Consider the following 23,933-nt stretch of genomic DNA (forward strand, 5'->3'; position numbering starts at 1 on the left):
ATATAATACTCTTTTTATATAAATTCCGCCCCCCCTTTTTTTTCCTTAGGATACTTCTGCACTGGTGAGGTGTGCTCACAACGAGGTTTCCTTTAAAAGTTAATTTTTTTTCCCTTTTTTTTGGTTAGCAAAGCAGTTGCCGCTACAGACTGAATGAACTTGGGCCATCCACAGGTTACTGGGTTAAGGATTTTTGATAGGAAGGCCTCAGTGCTTTTGGGATACGCCCTTGTTTACACTGACAACAAAGTGGTATTGGAGTGTTATAGGGTTATGGAGAATACCTTCAATTATCAATTATAGGTTTTAAATTTACCTTAGCTTTTAAAAGAATAGGGTACACATTTTTTTTCTTAACTACTTGTATATCTCTCTCTTTGACTTTCCTTTTGCCTCTCTTCTTCTCTCTCTCTGCCTCTCTCTTTCTCTCTCTCTCTCTCTCCTTGACTCCCTCTTTGTCTGTCTCTTCCTCTCTGTCTCTTCCTCTCTCTCCTTGCCTCTTTCCTCTCTGTCTTTCCTTTCTCTCTCTCTGCTGGTCTTTCCCTGCCTCTGCCAACCGCTTATGTTGCTGTTCTCTCAACCACTGTGTGTTGGGGGCAGGAGGTCTAAAACCAGCTGTAACCACGTGTCTATGTACAGGAACTGTTCTGGGTTCCCTGGCTTACAGGTTATCTTGTGCTATACCTTTGAAACAAGGGACCTGTCCAGGCTTCCTTCTAATGGCCAACCTACCTCTAATGCTGACCAGTCTATCTTATAGAAAGTTTTAAGTTTTCCTAGTGTCATAGTACTCCATAGTCTCCTTTAAATTTTTTTTGAAATTTTTCAACATAGTTCCTAATAGGGTGGGCTTATTTGTGCCTGACCTATGCTTCTTCGAGACAAAACACCATGCTCACACCACACACACACCACAAAACAAAGAATGGGTAAAAAGGGCATACATGCACTTTTGCAGTTGGCACCAACCCAAAATCAAAACCAAAATCAGAGTATGCAGAAATCCAAGCCAGGTCAAAACCAAAACCAAAGTATCAAGCAATCCAAGTCAAGTCAAAAACAAAAACCAAAGTGCCAGTACAGGCACACCATGGGTGATCAGGCCGTACTTCCATGCAAATGGAGTAGGCAAGTTCCCAAGACCAGTCCTGTCAAGCAATTCAAATCAAGTCAAAACCAAAACCAAAGTGCCGATAAAGGCACGCCGTGGGTGATCAGGCCACACTTCCACTCAAATGGAGTGGGCAAGTTTAAAGACTAGTCTTACCAAGTTTTAGATGTCGAGATCCAAGTGCCCATTCCTTCCCGGTGTTCAGCCACTGCGTTGATCCTCCACGGGGGCCTGCCACACACTGCTCTGATGAGGCGTCCCACCAGTGTAAATGCATACCCAGGAGCTCTCAGGATCCGCATCGCTTGGGCTGGTCGGAGTCCCCCACAGAGATGTTCCACAGGGCAGGCTTAAACTGCCTAAGGAGCTGCCTTGACCATCTGCCAATCACCTTGCTTCCCAGTCAGGGAACCAAGAAATGTAGCAGGAGGAGCCACAGACAAAACTCCTCAGACACCGAATTAAAGAAGGAAGGGGTTTATTTGGCCAGGGCATCAGCAAGACTCCTGTCTCAAGAGCTGAGCTCCCTAAGTGACCAATTCCTGTCCCTTTTAAGGGCTCACAACTCTAAGGGGGTGCGTGTGAGAGGGTTGTGATCGACTGAGCAAGTAGGGGGTATGTGACTGGGGGCTGCATGCACCAGTAATTAGATTGGAACAAAACGGGATACGGATTTTCACAGTGCTTTTCTATACAATATCTGTAATCTATAGATAACAGCCAATCAGGTCAGGGGTTGATCTTTAACTACCAGGCCGAGGGTGTGGCGCCGGGCTGTCTGCTTGTGGATTTCATTCTGCCTTTTAGTTTTTACTTTTTCTTTGGAGGCAGAAATTGGGCATAAGACAATATGAGGGGTGGTCTCCTCCCTTATGGTGAACATGTATTTGCATTTCTCTTGCAGATACGTGTTCACCAAGCCTTGCGGTGGCACTACTGGGTCATAGTGCTAGGGGAGGTATATGTTCAGCCTTAGTAGTTATTGCCAAACTGTTTTCTAAAATGACTGTACCAATTCACAGGCTCATTAGCAGTGTGTGAGAGTTCCAGTTGCTGCACGTCCCTACCAGCCCTTAGAACTTCACACAGTGAGTTTGATCCAGTTGGACTCTGCCGGAAAGCACATAGACAACTTTCATTTCGCAAAGCCACAAGCTGCCTGGAGAGACACACATGCAAAGTGATGAGTATGACACCTCACCTGGTGCTCTCAGTCATTGGACCAGGGAGCTCAAACGAGCAACCCAACAGTCCAAATATACAATTTGGAGATTTCATATAAAAATCTGGCTATTTTGCTTCTGAAAAAAAAAAAAAAAAATGAAGGATCCAGTAATAGAGGGCCCAAGTTCCCTCATGACCATAAATGGCCAGAGTTGAGTGTTGGTGTCTGCCAGTCCATCCACTGTCACCATTTCCTGATCCAGTTCACTCATTAACCTTCGCTCCCAGACCACAGGAGATAATTGTGTTTCCTGTGGTGGACCCCAGCCTTCCTTCACCCCAGATCAAGATGCCCAACATAACCAAGCAAATATTTCCAACACATTTCTCATATCCTACCAAGGGTTGGTAGTGGAGATATTTTCATATCCAACCCCTGGTAGGATATGAGAAATGTGTTGGAAATACTTTCTCTGCCCCCAAATATATCTACTTGTACAACCTTTTCTTTGTATTAATAATTGCTCTTGGCCGGGCGCAGTAGCTCACACCTGTAATCCCAGCACTTTGGGAGGCCGAGGCGGTTAGATCATGAGGTCAGGAGATTGAGAACATCCTGACCAACATGGTGAAACCCCATCTCTACTAAAAATACAAAAATTAGCCGGGCGTGGTGGCGCATGCCTGTAGTCCCAGTTACTCTGAAGGCTGAGGCAGGAGAATCGCTTGAACCTGGGAGGGGGAGGTTGCAGTGAGCTGAGATCACGTCACTGCACTCCAGTCTGGGCGACAAAAGCAAAACTCTGTCTCAAAAAAAAAAAAAGAAAGAAAGAAAGAAAAGAATTGCTGTCTTCCTGCAGGCATATCTCAGGTAGAATAAAGACTACTGGAAACGATGAAACAGTACATTGTTCTTTTGATGGTGAATATCTCCAATTTCAGATTTTCTTTTTTTCCTGTGTAACACACCATCCCAAAACTTAGTGACTTAAAACAACATTTTATTGGAACATGATTTTGTGGGTCAGTAACTTGACCAGAGCATAGTGGGAATAGCTCATCTCTGCTCCATGATGTCCGGGGTCTCAGCTAGAATGGCTCAGATAGCCGAGGTCTGGCTGGAACAATCCAACTAGGGTATGTCTAGGCCTCACCCTTGCTGTTGTCTGGGTTCCTCAGTTATCTCCATGTGGCCTCTCCACGAGATTATTATCTGAGGCTTCCTCACAGCATGGTAGTCTCAGGGTAGTTCCCTGAGGGTGCCAGACCTTTTTCAGGCATAGGTCTGGAGCTGGCACTTCATCATGTACACCGTATTTCATTATGGAAGCAAGTCACAAGGTAAGCCCAGATTCAAGGTGAGCAAAAATAGCTTCCACTTCCACTTCTCAATGGAGAAAACTACAAGGAATTGGTGGCCTTTTTTTTTTTTTTTTTTTTTGATTCAGAGTTTCACTCCTGTTTTCCAGGCTGGAGTGCAATGGCGCGATCTCGGCTCACTGCAACCTCCGCCTCCTGGGTTCAAGTGATTCTCCTGCCTCAGCCTCCTGAGTAGCTGGGATTACGGGCATGCGCCACCATGTGCAGCTAATTTTGTATTTTTAGTAGTGACGGGGTTTCCCCAGGTTGGCCAGGCTGGTCTCGAACTCTGGACCTCAGGTAATCTCCCTGCCTCAGCCTCCCAAAGTGCTGGGATTACAGGCATGAGCCAGCATGCCCAGCCTTGGTGGTTAATCTAGTGCCACTCCTCCGCCTCCTGCCTCTCTTTCCTTTCTATCCTACCTGCCTTGCTGGTGGGTTTTTGTTTTTGTTTTTTTTTTTTTTTTTGACATAGTTTCACTCTTGTTGCCCAGGCTGGAGCACAATGGCCTCATCCCTGCTGACTGCAACCTCCGCCCACTCTGGGATCAAACGATTCTCCTGCCTCAGCCTCCCAAGTAGCTGGGATTACAGGCATGTGCTACCACGTCCGGCTAATTTTGTATTTTTAGTAGAGATGGAGTTTCACCATGTTGGTCAGCCTGGTCTTGAATTCCTGACCTCAGGCGATCCATCCACCTTGGCCTCCCAAAGTGCTGGGATTACAGGCATGAACCACCTCCCTTGGCTATGCCGTGTTCCAGAAACATGTATGGTGTATTCCAAGTACTATGCTAGTTAGTAGCACAGAGATAAAACATCATTCTTGACCTCAAGGAGCTTACAATCTACTGGACAAAATAAAATAACAGCTACAATAAAGAGTGGAAAATGCATGTATACCTGTGCACACAGGGCCTTTTAAAAGAGGCCAATATATTATCCATATTTATAAACCCCACACCTGATTCAGATACTAGGTCCTGCCCTCTATAAACACAAATTGAACCAAAGAATTAGTAAATGTACCGGGCGCGGTGGCTCACGCCTGTAATCCCAGCACTTTGGGAGGCTGAGGCGGGTGGATCATGAGATCAGGAGATCAAGATCATCATGGCTAACACGGTGAAACCCCGTCTCTACTAAAAATATGAAAAAATTAGCCGGGTGCGGTGGCGGGCGCCTGTAGTCCCAGCTACTCGGGAGGCTGAGGCAGGAGAATGGCGTGAACCCGGGAGGCGGAGCTTGCAGTGAGCGGAGATCATGCCACTGCACTCCAGCCTGGGCGACAGAGCGAGACCCCGTCTCAAACAAAACAAAACAAAACACAACAACAAAAAAGAATTAGTAAATGTCATTAATACCTGAGAATGAATGAGTTTATCTAGCATTTCTTTTCTTTTTCTTTTCCTTCTTTCTTTTTCTTTTCCTTCTTTCTTTCTTTTTCTTTTCTTTTCTTTTCTTTTTTTTTTTTTTACTGGGAGCCTCAGTCTGTTGCTCGGGCTGGAGTGCAATGGCTCGATCTTGGCTCACTGCAACCTCTGCCTCGCAGGGTTCAAGTGATTCTGCTGCCTCAGCCTCCTCAGTAGCTGGGATTACAGGTGTACACCACCACGCCCAGCTAATTTTTGTATTTTTGGTAGAGACAGAGTTTCACCATGTTGGCCAGGCTGGTCTCAAACTCCTGATCTCAGGTGATCCGCCCACCTCAGCATCCCAAAGTGCTGGGATTAGATATGAGCCATTGCGCTGGCCTGAGCGTTTCTGATGAGGAGACAAAACTAGAAAGATGTCTTGAAAAATTTAATGAAAATAGGCCAGGCGCTGTGGCTCACACCTGTAATCCCAGCACTTTGGGAGGCCGGGGCAGGCCATCACCTGAGGTTGGGAGTGTGAGACCAGTCTGACCAACATGGAGAAACCTCGTCTCTACTAAAAATACAAAATTAGCTGGGCGTGGTGGTACCCAGTGTTGTGAGGGTGCCCAGTGTTGTAAGTAAGTGTTGTAAGGGAGTGATCGAAGCAGGCTGGGCCCAGAGGAAAAGCCAGACAGGCATGTGGTTTCAGGTGAAGTCCTGTCTCAGCCTGATCCTGATTCAGGAGCTCTGAAGTATAAGTTGCAACATTGTGAATCTGTCTGCCGTGTGTGTGTGTGTGTGTGTGTGTGTGTGTGTGTGTGTATGTGTGTGTGTGTGTGTGTTTGGGAGATGGTGGGGATGAAAATTGTGTGGCAGCCCCAACTGCCTAGCAGCACTGGATAAAGCCGAAGGTGTGAGCCTTAGCATCTGCAGCAGCTGGGGGAAGTAAAAGGGATCCCAGGGGGTCCGCGCAAGGCACCAACAGCATCTGCTGCAGAGGATGGCTAATTCTTTGTATGATTTATGGCAAATATTAAAAGGTAATTTATACGCACACACACACAAAAATAGCTAAAATGTTACCTACACACTGACCAGAATGCTTCCCAAATGGCGAAGAAGGCAGAAAGCAATGGGAACTCCTTTACATTGCAGGCTCAACCACTTTGGAAGACGATTTGGCTGTACCTGCTAAAGTGAAACATATGAAGACCCTATGATCAAGCAATTCCACTCCCTTGACTATACCAGTAGAAGTCTGTCCATCAAAGACTTGTAGTAATGTCAGCAATAAAAAGGAATGTACAGCCATGCACTGTGTAGTGACAGGGATAGGTTCTGATAAATAAGTATTTGTGTATGTCTAAACATACCTAAACCAGAAGGTACAGGAAAAATAAGGTTTTATAATTTTATGGGACCACTGTCATATATGTGATCTGTTGTTGACAGAGACGACCTTGTGGTGGCGCATGCCTGTTGTGTTGGTGAATACCACAGGAATTATCTTGGTGAAGGAATCCGGTCTCCAACGGTTACATGCTATATGATTCCATCTATATGACATTCTCAAGAAGCCAAAAGCCATAGTAATGGAAGACAGATCAGTAGCTGTAAGGGACTGGGAAAAGAAGTGGGACTTGTGATTCTAAGGGAATAGCAGGAGAGAGTTTTTGGGGTGACAGAACCAACTTTTTCTTGATATTGTGGTAGTTATATACATCTATACACATGTTGAAATCCATAGAATTGCACACCAAAAAGTCAATCAAATGAACAAAAATAATTTTTTTTTTTTTTTTTTTGAGACGGAGTCTCGCTGTGTCGCCCAGGCTGGAGTGCAGTGGCCGGATCTCAGCTCACTGCAAGCTCTGCCTCCCAGGTTTTTACGCCATTCTCCTGCCTCAGCCTCCTGAGTAGCCGGGACTACAGGCGCCCGCCACCTCGCCCGGCTAGTTTTTTGTATTTTTTAGTAGAGACGGGGTTTCACCGTGTTAGCCAGGATGGTCTCGATCTCCTGACCTCGTGATCCGCCCGTCTCGGCCTCCCAAAGTGCTGGGATTACAGGCTTGAGCCACCGCGCCCGGCCGAACAAAAATAATTTTAAAAATATAGGTATAAGAATGTTCATAGAGGGTGCATTTATAACAGCCTAAACAGGTAGCCTCCCAAAAGTCCATTATGTGCAGAGCAAACATGCAAATTGTGGTATGTTGGTTCACACTGGGAAACACTACCCAGCACTGGAAAAGAATAAACTACTGGAACATGCAATAGCACGGATGAGTCCCAGATGTAATAGTAAGTGAAAGAGGATAGACACAAAAGAGAGCACACTGTATGATTCCATCTGCATAATGTTCAAAATGGGCCAGATTGAGATGATACAGTCAGGACAGGACTGGAAGGGGACATAAAGGAGCCTTCTGGGGGTACTAGAAATATATTGCGACCTGCATGGCAGCTTCACAAAAAGATTCATTTGTTAAAGTTCATCATGCTCTACACTTATTTTATTATTATTATTATTATTATTAATTATTTGAGACAGAGTCTCATTCTGTCACCCAGGTTGGAGTGCAGCGGTGAGATCTTGGCTCACTGCAACCTCCACCTCTTGGGCGCAAGCCATTCTCATGCTTCAGCCTCCCGAGTAGCTGGGATTACAGGCGTGCACCACCATGCTCAGCTAATTTTTGAATTTTCAGTAGAGATAGGGTTTTGCCTGTTGGCCAGGCTGGTCTTGAACTCCTGGCCTCAAGTGATCCACTTGTCTCGGCTTCCCGAAGTGCTGGGATTACAGGCATGAGCCATTGCATGTGGCCATATACACTTAAGATTTGTACTTTAAAAAAAAAAAAAAAAAGATTTGTACTTTTGCTTTTAAAAATAATACCCCAGTGTTTTAAAATGTAAATTATTTTCAACTGATTTATGCCTGTCTAGGTGTTATGCAAGGGGCTAAAATTTATTGTTGATTGTTAGTTCTTTGACAGCTGACTCCTTATCTCAACTCAGCAAACACAGGGCACTGTGCTGGCTCCAGGGTCACAGGAGAACAAAGAAGCAGTCCCTACCCTTGATAAATGTTTGCTTTCCATAACAAAGGGGATGATGATATTTGGAATCCAAGAAATTCAGGATTATGTTGCCTTCTGCTGGGTGAAAATGAAGCCCTATGAGGACAAACAACCATTTTTCTCAAAAGGAGAACACTTTTTAAAAGTGTCTAAACTAGGCTGGGCGCTGTGGCTCATGCCTGTAATCCCAGCACTTTTGGGAGGCCGAGGAGGGTGGATCACGTGAGGTCAGGAGTTCAAGACCAGCCTGGCCAATGTGGTGTACCCTGCCTCTACTAAAGATACAAAAATTAGCCAGGCATGGTGGTGGGCACCTGTAATACCAGTTACTTGGGAGGCTGAGGTAGGAGAATCATTTGAACCTTGGAGGTGGAGGTTGCAGTGAGCCGAGATCATGCTATTGCACTCCAGCCTGGGTGACAGAGAGTCTCCATCTCAAAAAAAAAAAAAAAAAAAAGGTGCCTAAACTAGGCTGGATGCAGTGGCTCATGCCTGTAATTCCAGCACTTTGGGAGGCTGAGGCAGGAGGATTGCTTGAGCCTAGAAATTTTTATTTTTATTTTTATTTTTTTTGAGACGGAGTCTCGCTCTGTTCTCCAGGCTGGAGTGCAGTGGCGCGATCTCGGTTCACTGCAAGCTCCGCCTCCCGGGATCATGCCATTCTCCTGCCTCAGCCTCCTGAGTAGCTGGGACTACAGGCGCCCGCCACCACACCCGGCTAATTTTTTTTGTATTTTTAGTAGAGACGGGGTTTCACCGTGGTCTCGATCTCCTGACCTTGTGATCTGCCCGCCTCAGCCTCCCAAAGTGCTGGGATTACAGGCGTGAGCCACCGCACCCGGCCTGAGCCTAGAAATTTGAAACTAGCCTGGGTAACATAGCAAAGCCCTGTCTCTACCAAAACTATGAAAATTAGCCAGGAGTGGTGCTATGCACCTGTGGTCCCAGCTACTCGGGAGGCTGAGGTAGGAGGATAGATTGAGCCTGGGAGGCAGAGGTTGCAGGGAGCTGAGATGGCGCCACTGCACTCCATCCTGGGTGACGGAATCAGACCCTGTCTCGAAAAAAATAAGTAAATAAGTGCCTAAACTACCACTTTGGGATTGGAAGAGGATTTAGATTTTACTACAGGCCCTTTGTAAAGGAAATACTTGCTTTTGAACTGTAAGAAAGCATGAATCAGAATCCATACCAGAATGATCCGAGGAGCAGGGATTTTTCTATGTGCCATTTAACTTCTAATAGAGTTTTCTGGGAACATACTGTACTTCTTTTGTCTCCATTTTCGTCTGATTTATGCGTCTTTTGTCCTATGCTGAACTCATAACAGAGTTTCCAAGTTAAAAATATAAGTCTATTCCTTGTAAGACAAATACTGAACCTTGACTCGTTTATTTGAGGAGGTTATTTACCTATGTTAGGTTTGAATAAAGTTCTATATGATTTTTACACTTACCTTTTTCCAAGCGTCCTAGATACTATCTGCTTTCCCTTAAAATGCACAACAAATTCCAAACATAAACCGAGACAGCTATACTTTAAAAAAATATTATTTTAGAAGCACAGTAGTTATAAAATCAATTACTGTTGAAAAAGAATGGGTGCTGCATATACTTTCCCAATATTCACTCATTTATTCCACAAAGATCTGCTCACTATCTTTTACAATTTAGCTCACTTTTACTGACAATGTGGGAAGCACTGTAATAGATGAAGCTCTGTAAAAGATAAGACACAGCTTTTGTCAAATAACAATACAAGAATATATAAACCACATATGACCGTATAAGAATTTGTAAAAATGGTCAGGCAGGGTGGCTCACGTCTGTAATCCCAGCACTTTGGGAGGCTGAGGCAGGTGGATCACCTGAGGTCAGGAGTTCCAGACCAGACTGGTCAACATGGTGAAACCCCATGTCTACTGAAAATACAAAAATTAGCTGAGCATGGTGGCGGGCATCTGTAATCCCAGCTACTTGGCAGGCTGAGGCAGGAGAATGGCTTGAACCCGGGAGGCAGAGGTTGCAGTAAGCTGAGATGATGCCATTGCACTCCAGCGTGGGCAACAAGAGCGAGACTCCGTCTCCAAACAAAAACAGAAACAAAACAAAACAAAAAAGAATTAAAAAAAATTACTACAAGGACACCAAGAATAAGAGAAGTGATACTGGTGGCCGTGAGATGATTAAAAGCTTTTGCAGTGGGTATATTATACTGCCTTTTTGGTAAAAAGGTTTGTATTTGCCTGAATACACTTAAAGAAACTCTGGAAAGATCCAGGAAAAACCAAGACAGAGGGTATCCAGGGGGCATGGAAGAAGAACTGTGCACATGGACAGGAGAGTTTTTGCTAAGTTCCATTGGGTCCTTGGAAACCCTGTGAAATGTCTAATATCTGTCTTAAACTATACCCAGCATTTGTTGTATTCAGGTATGGGAAGACCTGCAGACATGGAAATGACTATCATGAAGGAAGAAGTTTGTTATGTTCACAGATACCAGAAACTGGAGGCAGAGCACGCCATGCAGGGCCACGCAGGGAAGCACCAGAGTTGGTCAGGAGGCAGAGGGAGTGAGTGTGGGCAAACGTCTTTATTGTGGATTCCATGGGAGGGAATGGGTGAGGCAGGGTAAGCGGGCTTGGGTTTGGCTACTTTGAGTAATTTCAGTCGGCTCTAGTGTAAAGGAGCTGTCCCTGCTTTCCTGGTACCTGTCCTTGGAGTGAATAGGGCAGGGGAATATGAGAGTCTGGGCCAGGTATGAGAGTCTGATAAAGGAGGTGGTTGGGGTATGGGCTTCAGATCGGTTGGTTTGTATTGGAAAGGTGCACTCGCAGATGAGTCCTTTGCTACCTTTAGGAACTGGCTAGCTCTAGGAGGGGCAGTATCTCCAAGTCAGCAAGGCCCTCAGGATGTTAAAGCATCAAGAAATACAGAAAAAAATAACCACGATTGATATAATATTGCATGTGAAATGACTAAATAATGACAGGAGCGTTTATGTGCTCCTTCATGGGATGGGTGCCTGATTTACAGCTCCAGCTTCTCAGACACCCAACACGTCTCCCTTCAATATGATATGATGGCTTCTGGCCTTGGTCCAGGACAGGCTCAAGACAAAACTGGGCCTACCCAATGAAATGCTCCCTCCTAAAAATCTGATACTTGGAACAGAAGACACACAGGCAAAAAATTTCTGGAGCTTAGTTCCTTCAAGGGCAATAATGATTATTTTCCCTCTCTGAATGTCCAATATGGCAGCCATTAACCACATGTGGCTACTGAGCACTTGAATTGTGGCTAGTCTAAATTGAAATGTGCTGTAAGTGTAAATTACACACCAGATTCTAAAGACAGTACACAAAAGTTGTAAAATATCTCATTAATACATTTTTATATTGATTACATGTTGAAAGGATAATGTTTTGGATATATTGGGTCACATAAATAGATGGAAATTAATTTCACTTTTTTAAATTTTAATTTTAATTTTTTTTTATTTTGAGATGGAGTCTCCCTCTGTTGTTCAGGCTGGAGTGCAGTGGTGTGATCTCATCTCACTGCAACCTCCGCCTCCTGGGTTCAAGCAATTCTCCTGCCTTAGCCTCCCGAGTAGCTGGGACTACAAGTGTGTGCCACACACTTGGCTAATTTTCGTATTTTTAGTAGAGGCAGGGTTTTACCATGTTGGCCAGGCTGTTCTCAAACTCCTGACTTCGACCTCCCAGAGTGCTGGGATTACAGGTGTGAGCTACTACGCTCAGACTGTTTATCTCTTTCTTAATGCGGCTTCTAGAAAATGTAAAAAGAAAAAAAAGAAAAGAAAAGAAAAGAAAAGAAAAGACTTTCACATATAAACATGCAGGGTTCCCCAAAGAAACAGTCAATCCTTGCCCAATCCACTAAAGGGAATACCAGTCAGCTACCACCACACACGAAACAGCACACACACAGCTCCAACACCAGTTTTTGTTTGTTTGTTACTTAAAAAAAAAAAGAAAAAAGTCTCTGTTTTTCTTTAGAGCAGTGTTAGGTTCACAGCAAAAGTTGAGAGGAAGATACAGAGTTATCCTATATACCTCCTGTCCATATACACACAGAGCCTTCCCCTTTACCAGCAGCTCCTACCAAAGTGGTACATTTGTTGCAGTTGATGGATCTACACTGACACCTCATCATCACCCAAAGTCCATAGTTTATTCGCTCTTTTTTTGTTTTGTTTTGTTTTGTTTGAGACGAAGCCTCACTCTGTTGCCCAGGCTGGAGTACAGTGGCGCGATCTCGGCTCACTGCAACCTCCGCTTCCTGGGTTCAAGCAATTCTCCTGCCTTCAGCCTCCCAAGTATCTGGGATTACAGATACATGCCATCAAGCCCAGCTGATTTTTGTACTTTTAGTAGAGATGGGGTTTCGCCATACTAGTCAGGCTGGTCTCGAACTCCTGACCTCAGGTGATCCACCCTCCTTGGCCTCAGAAAGTACTGGGATTACAGGTGTGAGCCACTGCACCCAGCCTCTATTCACTGTTGGTGTTGAACATTCTGTGGATGTGGACAAATGCACAATGACATATATCCTCCGCTGTAGAATTATGCAGAGTATTTTCACAGCCCTAAAAATCCTCTATGCTCTGCATATGTATACTTCCCTCCCCTTAAGCCCAGGCAACTTTATGGTCGCCGTAGTTTTGCCATTTCCAGAATGTCATATAGTTGGAATCACACAGTAAGCAGCCTTTTCTGATTGCCGTATTACTTAGCAATATGCATTTATGTTTCCTTCATATCTTTTATGGCTTGATAGTTCATTTCTTTTTAGCTCACAGTTTATTCATCCGTTCACCTGCTGAAGGATGTCTTGGTTGCTCCCAAGTTTTGACAATTATGAATAAACATGCTAAACAGATTTTTGTATGGATGTAAATATTCAACTCTTTTGGGTAAATACCAAGGAATATGATTGCTGTATTGAATGGTAAGAGTATATTTAGCTGTGTAAGAAACTGTAAAACTGTCGTCCAAAGTTGCTGTACCATTTTGTATTCTCACTAGCAATGAATGAGAGTTCCTGTTTCTCCACATCCTTGTTAGCATTTGGTGTTGTCAGTGTTCTGGATTTTGGCCATTCTAATATATGTGTAGTGGTAAATTGTTTCAATTTGCATTTCCCTTATGACATATGTGGAACATCTTTTCATATGCTTATTTGCCATCTGTATATCTTCTTTGCTGAGGTGTCTGTTAAGGTCTTTTGCTCATTTTTAAATTGGATTGTTTGTTTTCTTACTGCTGAGTTTTAAGAGTTCTTTATCTATTTTGGATACCAGTCTTCTACCAGGCATGTTCTCGCACATATTTTCTCCCAGTCTGTGATTTGGCTTTTCATTCTCTTGTAGTGTCTTTTGCAGAGCAGAAGCTTTTAATTTTAACGAACTCCAGCTTATCAATTCTTTTTTTATGGATTGTACCTTCGGTGTTGTATCTAAAAAGTCATTGCCAAACCCAAGGTCATCTAGATTTTTTTGTATATTATTGTCTAGCAATTTTATAGTTTTGCATTTTACATTTAGGTCTGTGATTTTTCTTTTCTTAAGAGATAGGGGCCGGGCGCGGTGGCTCAAGCCTGTAATCCCAGCACTTTGGGAGGCCGAGACGGGCGGATCACGAGGTCAGGAGATCGAGACCATCCTGGCTAACACAGTGAAACCCCGTCTCTACTAAAAATACAAAAACTTAGCCGGGCGAGGTGGCAGGCGCCTGTAGTCCCAGCTACTCGGGAGGCTGAGGCAGGAGAATGGCGTGAACCCGGGAGGCGGAGCTTGCAGTGAGCTGAGATCCGGCCACTGCACTCCAGCCTGGATGACAGAGCGAGACTCCGTCTCAAAAAAAAAAAAAAAAAAAAAAGAGATAGGGTCTTGCTATGTTATCCAGGTTGACCTTGCACTCCTGGGTTCCAGGGATCCTCCCACTTCAGCCTCCTGAGCAGCTGGGACAACAGGTGGGTGCCACTCTACCTGGCAGGTCTGTGATGCATTTTGAGTTAGTTTTTATAAAGGGAGTAATGTCTGTCCAGATTCTTCTTTTTGTTTTTCATGTGGATGTCCAATTGTTCCAGCACGATTTGCTGTAGAGACTATTTTTGCTCCTTTGTCAAAGCTCAGTTGACTGTGTTTATGTGGGTCTATTTCTGGGCTTACTATTCTGTCCCATTGATCTATTTGTTTATTCTTTCACCAATATCACACTGTCTTGATTACTATATAGCCTTTTAGTAAGTATTGAAGTCAGACATGTCAGTCTTCCAACTTTGTTTTCTCCTTCAATATTAAGCTGGCTATCCTGGGTCTTTTGCCTCTCCGTGTAAACTTTAGAATCAGTTTGTCAATATCTTTTTTTAAAAAAAATTTTTTTTGAGACAGGGTCTTGCTCTGTTTCCCAGGCTGGAGTGCAGTGGTGCGATCTTGGCTTACTGCAGCCTTGACTTCCCAAGCTCAAGTGAGCCTCCCACTTCAGTCTCTCAAGTAGCTGGGACTACAGGTGCATGCCACCATACCCAGTTAATTTTTTTTTCTGAGACAGGGTCTGGCTGTGTTGCTTAGGCTGGAGTGCAATAGCACAATCTTGGATCACTGCAATCTCTGCCTCTGGGGCCGAAACCATTGTCTCACCTCAGCCTCCTGAGTAGCTGGGACTACAGGTGCATGCCACTATGCCTGGCCAATTTTTGTATTTTTTTGTAGAGATGGAGTTTTGCCATGTTTCCCAGGTTGGTCTCAAACTTCTGACCTCAAGCAATCCCCCCCTCTTGGCCTCCCAAAGTGCTAGGATTACAGGTGTGAGCCACCACTGTGCCCAGTCATCAATATCTATAAAATAGAACTTGCTGGGAGTTTGACTGGGATTGCATGGAATCTATAGTCCAAACAGGGAAGAAGTGGCATCCTGGTGATATTGAGTCTTTCTAGTTATGAACATGGAATTTCTCCTTATTTATTTAGCTCTTTGATTTCTTTCATTAGAGTTATGTCACATTCCTTATATAGATCTTATACATAATTTGTTAGATTTGTACCTAATTCATTTTGGGGGCCGCTAATATAAAGGGTATTGAGTTTTTCATTTCAAATTTCACTTATTCATTGCTGGTATACAGGAATGACATTGACTTTTGTATATTAACCGTATATCCTGCAACCTTGTTAAAATTGCTTCTTAGTTCCAGGAGGGTGGTTTTTTTTTTTTTTTTTTTTTTTTTTTTTGTCTATTCTTTCGGATTTTCTGTATAAACAATCATGCCATCTGTGAACAAAGACAGATTTATTTTTTCCTCCACAATCTGTATACTTTTTATTTTCTTCTCTTGCTTTGTAGTGTTATCTAGGACTTTCAGTATAATGTTGAAAAGGAGTGGTAAAATGGGCCACCTTTGCCTTGTTCCTGCTCCTAATGAGAAAGCTTCTAGTTTCCCACCATTAAGTATAATATTAGCTTGATATTCTTTATCAAGTTGAAGAAATTCTCTCTATTCTTAGTTTACTGAGAGTATTTATTATGAATAGATATATTGAATTTTGTCAAATGCTTTTTCTGCATCTATTGATATGTGATTTTTCTTCCTTAGCTTGTTGATGTAGTTGATTACGTGAACTGGTTTTCAAATGTTGGACTAGCTTGGAATGCCTAGAATAAAACCCACTTGATTGTGATGTATAATTTTTTTATACATTATTGAATTTGATTGATTTGTTAATATTTCGTTGAGTATTTTGTGTCGACAATCATAATAGATATTGGCCTATAATTTCCTTTCCTATTTTTTTTGTTGTTGTTTGTTTTTTTGAGACAGAGTCTCGTTCTGTCACCCAGGCTCGAATGTAGTGGCGCAATCTTGGCTCCTTGCAACCTCCTCCTCCTGGGTTCAAGTGATTCTCATGCCTCGGCCTCCTAAGTAGCTGGGATCACAAGCGTATGTCACCACACTCAGCTAATTTTTATATTTTTGTATTTTATATTTTATATTTATTTTGGTAGAGATGGGGTTTCCCCATGTTGGCCAGGCTGATCTCGAACTCCTCACCTCAAGTGATCTACCCACCTCGGCCTCCCAAAGTGCTAGGATTACAGGTGTGATCCTCTGCACCCGACCGTTTTCTTTTCCTTATAATGTCTTTGTCTGGTTTTGTTATTACAGTAATGTTGCCTTATAGGGTGAATTAGAACGTATTCCCTCAGTTTTTAGCTTCTAGAAAGAGATTATAAAGAATTGATATAGGCCGGGCGCGGTGGCTCAAGCCTGTAATCCCAGCACTTTGGGAGGCCGAGATGGGCGGATCACGAGGTCAGGAGATCGGGACCATCCTGGCTAACACAATGAAACCCCGTCTCCACTAAAAATACAAAAAAAATTAGCCGGGCGTGGTGGCGGCGCCTGTAGTCCCAGCTACTCGGGAGGCTGAGGCAGGAGAATGGCGGGAACCCGGGAGGCGGAGCTTGCAGTGAGCCGAGATCGCGCCACTGCACTCCAGCCTGGGCGACAGAGCGAGACTCCGCCTCAAAAAAAAAAAAAAAAAAAAAAGAATTGATATAATTTCTTCCTTAAGGGTGCACAGCGGCTCACGCCTGTAATCCCAGGACTTTGGGAAGCCAAGGTGGGCAGATCACCTGAGGTCAGGAGTTCAAGACCAGACTGGCCAACATGGTGAAACCCCATCTCTACTAAAAATACAAAAATTAGCCAGATATGGTGGCACATGCCTGTAATCCCCACTACTCAGGAGGCTGAGACAGGAGAATCAGTTGAACTCAGGAGGTGGAGGTTGCAGTGAGCTGAGATTGAGCCACTGCACTCCAGCCTGGGCAACAGAGTGAGATTCCGTCTCAAAAAATAAAAATTTATTCCTTAAATGTTTGGTAGAGCCCATCAATGAACTCATCTGGGTCTGGTGTTTTCGATTTTGGATAGTTGTTTATTACTGCTCCAGTTTATTATATTTATGAATATATATATGAATGTATATATTTACATATATGAATATATATGAATGAATATACAATCTGAATATATATATATTCAGATTGCCTATTTCTTTTTGTGGGAGTTTTGGCAGAAGTATTTTATTCAATTGGTCCATTTCATCTAGTTATCAAATTTGTGGGCATAGAGTTTTTCATAATATTCCTTTATTATCCTTTTGCTATCTATGGGATCTGTAGTGATGATCCTTTTCTCATTATATTAGTAATTTGTATCCTCTTTCTCTTTTTTTTCCCTGTGGTCAGCCTGATTAGACTATTATCCATTTTGTTTATCTTTTCAAAAACCAGTTTTTGGTTTCATTGATTTTTTTTCTATTGACTTCTTATTTTCTTATTTTTTTTTTTATTTTTTGAAATGGAGTCTCACTCTGTTGCCTAGGTTGGAGTGCAGTGACACAATCTTGGCTGACTGTGGCCTCCCCTTCCTGGGTTCAAGCGATTCTCCTGCCTCAGCGTCCCGAGTAGCTTAAGGGATTACAGGCACCCACCACCATACCTGGCTAATTTTTGTATTTTTTTAGTAGATGCAGGATTTCACCATGTTGGCCAGGCTGGTCTTGAACTCCTGATCTAAGGTGATACACTTGCCTTGGCCTCCCAAAGTGTTGGGATTACAGGCGTGAGCCACTGCACCTGGCTGACTTCCTATTTTCAATTTCTTTGACTTTGGCTGTAATTTTTTTTCTTTTTGAGATGGAGTTTTGCTCTTGTTGCCCAGGCTAGAGTGCAATGTCACAGTCTCAGCTCACTGCAACCTTTACCTCCCAGGTTCAAGCAATTCTCCTGCCTCAGCCTCCCAAGTAGCTGAGATGACAGGCATGCATCACCACAGCTGGCTAATTTTGTATTTTTTGTAGAGATGGGGTTTCACTGCATTGGTCAGGCTGGTCTCAAACTCCTGACCTCAGGTGATCTACCCACCTCGGCCTCTCAAAGTGGTGAGATTACAGGCATGAGCTGCCGTGCCTAGCCTCAGCTATAATTTTTATTGTTTATTTCAGTTTACTTTGATTTAATTTGCTCTTCTTTTTCTAATTTCCTAAGGTGGAAGCTTAGATGATTGATTTTTCTATTCTTTTTTCTTTTTTTTCTTTAAGACTAGTCAAGTGCAGTGGTGAGAAGGGGAGAAAGAGTAGAACAAGGAGTTTGATCTGTAACTGACCGTGAACCATCAATTGAGATAACTCACTACCTTCAGACCAGCCTAGACGATTGATTTTTTTATCTTTCTTCTTTTCAAATATATGCATTCAATGCTATAAATTTTCTTGTAAGTACTACTTTCACCGCATCTCATAAATATTAGTGCTGTGTTTTCATTTTTGTTTAGTTTAAAATATTTTAAAATTTCTTTTGAGATTTCTTCTTTGAGTCATGTGTTGTGCAGAAGCAGTTAATCTCCACATATTTGAAGACTTTCTTGTTATCTTTTTGTTATTGATTTCTAGTTACATTCCATTGTGGTCTGAGAACAGACATTGTATAATTTCTACTTGTGTTAATTTGTTTTTTTTTAATTTTTAATTTTTGTAAGTATATGGCAGGTGTATATATTTATGCGGTAATGAGACGTTTTGATACAGGGATGTGATGCGTAATAGTCACATCATGGAAGATGGAGTATCCATCCCCTCAAGCATTTATCCTTTGTGTTACAATCCAATTATACTTCTTTAGTTATCTTTAAAAGTACAGTTAAATTATCATTGACTATAGTCATCCGTTGTGCTACCAAATACGAGCCCCTAGTCATTCGTTCTTTTTTTGCGTGCCCATCAATCATCTCTACCTTCCCCTCACACCCCCCACTACCCTTCCATCCTTCTACGGTCTACCTCCATGGGTTCAATTGTTTTGATTTTTAGACCCCACAAGTAAGTGAGAACATGCAATGTTTATCTTTCTGTGCCCAGCTTAATTCATTTAACATAATGACCTCCAGTTTCATCCATGTTGTTATAAATGACTGAATCTTGTTCTTTTTTACAGGTGAATAGTGCTCCATTGGGTATAAGTCACACATTTTCTTTATCCAGTCATCTGTTTTTGGACACTTAGGTTGCTTCCAAATCTTGGCTGTTGTGAACAGAACTGCAACAAACATGGGAGTGCAGATATCTTTTCAATATATTGATTTTCTTTCTATTGGAAATCCCAGTAGTAGGATTGCTGGATCATATGGTAGCTCCATTTTTTGTTTGTTAAGGAACCTCCAAACTCTTCTCCATAATGGTTGTACTAATTTACACTCCCACCAACAGTGTACAAGGGCTCCCTTTTCTCCACATCCTTGCCAACATTTGTTATTGTCTGTCTTTTGAATAAAAGCCACTTCAACTGGGGTGAGATGATACCTCATTGTAGTTTTAATTTGCATTTCTCTGATAATCAATGATGTAGAGCACCTTTTCATACACCTGTTTGCCACTTGTATGTCTTCTTTTGAGAAATGTCTATTCAAATATTTTGGCCATTTTTTGATGAGATTATTAGACTTTTTTTCCCTATGGAGTTGTTCGAGCTCCTTACATATTCTCATTGATCCCTTGTCAGATGGATAGTTTGCAAATATTTTCTCCCATTCTCTGGGTTGTCTCTCCATTTTGTTGATTGTTTCCTTTGCTGTGCAGCAGCTTTTAACTTGATATGATCCAATTTGTCCATTTTTCCTTTGGTTGCCTGTGTTCATGGGGCATTACTCCAGAAATCTTTGCCCAGATTGATGTCCTGGAGAGTTTCCTCAATGTTTTCTTATAGTTCATAGTTTATTCTTTTAAATTTGTTAAAGTGCTTTTTACGGCCCCAAATGTGGTCCCTATCTTAGCGAATTTCTATGTGGTTGACAGAATGTGTATTCTGCTGTCATTAGATGAAGTAGTTCTATAGATGTCAATTATGTCCAATTGATTGATGGTGTTGTGTATCACCAACTATGTCTTTACTGACTTTCTGCCTGCTAGGTCTGTCCATTTCTGATAGAGGGGTGTTGAAGTCTCCAACTATAATAGAGGATTTATCTATTTCTTCTTGCAGTTCTATCTGATTTTGCCTCATGTAGTTTGATGCTCTGTTGTTACGTGTATACACATTAAGGATTGTTATATCTTCTTGGATAATTGATCCTTTTATCATTATATAATGCCCTTCTTTATTCTTAATAACTTTCCTTACTTTGAAGTCTTCTCTGTCTGATATTAACATAGCTACTCCTCCTTTATTTTGATTCATGTAAACATGGTATGTCTTTCTCCATTTATTTACTTTTTAATTGGTATGTGTCTTTATATTTGAAGTGGGTTTCTTGTAGACAACATGTAGTTGGGTCCTGTTTTTTGATCCACATGATCATTTCTATTTTTTTTTTTTTTTGAGATGGGGTTTCACTGTCGTTGCCCAGGCTAGAGTGCAGTGGCGCAATCTCAGCTCACTGCAAACTCCACCTCCTGGGTTCAAGTGATTTTCCTGTCTCAGCCTCCCAAGTAGCTGGAATTAAAGGCGCCCACCACCACACTAATTTTTGTATTTATAGTAGAGACGAGGTTTCATCATATTGGCCAGGCTGGTCTCGAACTCCTGACCTCAGATAATCTGCCCACCTCAGCCTCCCAAAGTGCTGGGATTAAAGGTGTGAGCCACCGAGCCCAGCCAACATCCACGGCTCTATCTTTTAATTCCTGTATTTGAACCATTGACATTCAATGTAATTATTGATATAATTGGATTACTGTCTGCAACATTTGCTTCTGCTTTCTATATGTTGCCCTTGTTCTTTTTCCCTATTTTTGTCTTCCACTCTTTTTTTTTTTCTTTTTCTTTCCCCTTTTCTGGTCTTAATTGAGCATTTATATGATTTCATTTTTTTCTCCTTTCTTAGCATATTAGTTGTACTTCTTTTTTCACTTTTTTTAGTGGTTGCCTTAGAGTTTGCAACATACATTTACAGCTAATTAAAACCTACTTTAAAATAATACTATACCACTTCACCAGTGGTGTGAGTACCTTGTAATAAAATAATCCTAATTCTGGCTCATGCTTGTAATCCTAGCACTTTGAGAGGCTGAGGCGGGTGGATCACCTGAGGTCAGGACAAGCCTGGCCAACATGGCGAAACCCCATCTCTATTAAAAATACAAAAATTAGCCAGGTGTGGTGGCATGCACCTGTCATTCCAGCTACTGGGGTGGCTGAGGGAAGAGAATCACTTGAACCTGAGAGGCGGAAGTTGCAGTGAGCCGAGCCACGCCACAGCACTCCAGCCTGGGTGGCAAAGTGAGACTCCATTTCAAAAAAGAAAAAAAGTATCCTAATTCTTCCTTCCTGTCCCTTATATCATTGCTGTCATTCATTATGCTTCTATATAAATACATATAAACATACACACACACGAGGCATACACAGAAATCTGCATGATCAAATACAATTGTTGCTATTATTTTGAATGAACTGTTATCTGATAGAACAATCAAGAATAAGAAAAATAGAAGTTTTCGGCCAGGTGCAGTGGCTCATGCCTGTAGTCCCAGCACTTTGGGAAGCCGAGGCAGGCAGATCACCTGAGGTCAGGAGTTAGAGACCAACCTGGCCAACATGGTGAAACCTCGTCTCTGCTAAATATACAAAAAAAATTAGCTAGGCATGGTGGCGGTTGCCTATAGTCCCAGCTATTTAGGAGGCTGAGGCAGGCGAATTCCTTGAACCCGGGAGGCGGAGGTTGCAGTGAGCCGAGATCGCACCACTGCAGTCCAGCCTGGGCAACAGAGCAAGACTCCATCTCAAAAAAAAAGGAAAAATAGAAGTTTTCATTTTACTTTTATTTATTCCTTGTTCAGTGTACTTCCTTTCTTTATGTAGAGCGGATTTTCTGACCTATATTTTTTTCTTTGTCTCTAAAGACCTTTTTTAGTATGGTGACTAACACCTGTAATCCCAGTACTTTAGGAGGCTGAAGCAGGCCAGATTTCTTGAGGCCAGGAGTTCAAGACCAGCCTGGCCAACATGGTGAAACCCCTTCTGTAATAAAAATACAAAAATTAGCCAAGTGTGGTGGTGCACACCTGTAATCCCAGATACTTGGTAGGCGGAGACACAAGAATCAGTTGCAACCAGGAAGCAGAAGTTGCAGTGAGCTGAGATCATAGCAGTGCACTGCAGCCTGGGTGGCAGAGAGAGAGACTCTGTCTCAAAAGAAAGAAAGAAAGAAGGAGAGAAAGAGAGACAGACAGAGAGAGAGAGAGAGAGAGACAAAGATGGAGGGAGGGAGGGAGGGAGGGAAAAACTATTTCTTGTAAGGCAGACCTACTGACAACAAATTACCCCAATTTTTCTGTCTGAGAAAGTCTTTTTCCTTCACGTTTAAAGGACAATTTTGCAGAATTCTAGGTGTTGGTATTTTCCTCTCAGCATTTTAAATATTTCACTCTACTTTCTTCCTGCTTATGTGGTTTCAGAGGAAAAGTTGGATGTAATTCTTACCTTTGATCCCGTATAGATTGTTGTTTTTTCCCTGTGGCTTCTTTCAGAATTTTTTCGTCATCTTTTATTTTTTGTAGTTTGAAAAATGATATGCCTCGTATAGGTTTTTCATGGGTTTTTTTTTTTTTTTTTTTTTTTTGTCTTTTTGTTTTTTGTTTGGGATTTATCCTGTTTGGTGTTCTCTAAGTTTCCTAGATCTGTGATTTAGTGTCTGACATTGATTTGGGGAAATTCTCAGTCATTATTGTTTCAAATATTTCTTCTGTTTCTTTTTTCCTTCTAGTGGTCGCAGTATGCATATGTGATATCTTTTATAATTGTTCCACAGTTCTTGTATATGCTGTTCTGCTTTTTTCCAGTCTTTGTTCTGGTTAACTAGCTTCTCCTGAGAGCAAATCTTGTTAAGAAGAGCAGAATCCTCTGAGGAATTTCAAAATTGTTCCTTCTCCCCACCCCTGCAGGAAGCATGAGGTGGTTTTCTTTACTAATATTCTCTGATATATATTTACTGTGAGAACTGGTTCTGCTCCTAGAGGTAACACTCACAAAAGTGTGGGGATCCCCCTCCCCTCCCCATGACTCTGGAGTTTTTAACTCTCAGACTTTTCCACAATCAGCCTCTGGCAAATAATCAATTACAGTTCAGGATTTCCTTCCCCTGGCACTGGTTCCAGTGCAAGTTTTTGCCCCAGTATATTGTGATTCTCTGTAGTCACCTACCTATTTGTCTCTCCAGTTGTGGGGGGCAACATTTTACCTTCCTTGTGAGCTCCATTTTTTTTTATTTTTATTTTTATTTTTTACAAATCTAGGAAGAGTTGTTGATGTTTCAGTTTGCTCAACTTTTACCTACCCTCAGATATTTAAAAGAACATTCCCAATCTACAAAATGAGTAAATCTAACTTCTTATAATAAAATAATCAGGCTGGGTGTGGTGGTTCACGTCTGTAATCCCAGCACTTTGGGAGGCTGCGGCAGGCAAATCACTTGAGGTCAGGAGTTTGAGACCATCCTGACCAACATGGTGAAACCTCGTCTCTACTAAAAATACAAAAATTAGTTGAGCATGGGGGCACACACCTGCAATCCTAGCTACTTAGGAGGCTGAGGCAGGAGGATTGCTTGAACCCAGGAGGCGAAGGTTGCAGTGAGCCGAGATTGCACAACAGCACTCCAGCCTGGGCAACAGAGCGAGACTCCATCTCAAAAAAAAAAAAAAGGAAAAAAATAATTGATATAGCAAACTTCACTATTGTTTTATTCAAGAAATTGCCACAGCCACTCTAACATTCAGAACTACCACCCTAATCAGTAAGCAGCCATCAACATTTTGGCAGGACTCTCCACCGGCAAA

The sequence above is a fragment of the Macaca nemestrina genome, chromosome 15 (genome assembly GCF_043159975.1).
Source record: "Macaca nemestrina isolate mMacNem1 chromosome 15, mMacNem.hap1, whole genome shotgun sequence".
Lineage (NCBI taxonomy): Eukaryota > Metazoa > Chordata > Mammalia > Primates > Cercopithecidae > Macaca > Macaca nemestrina.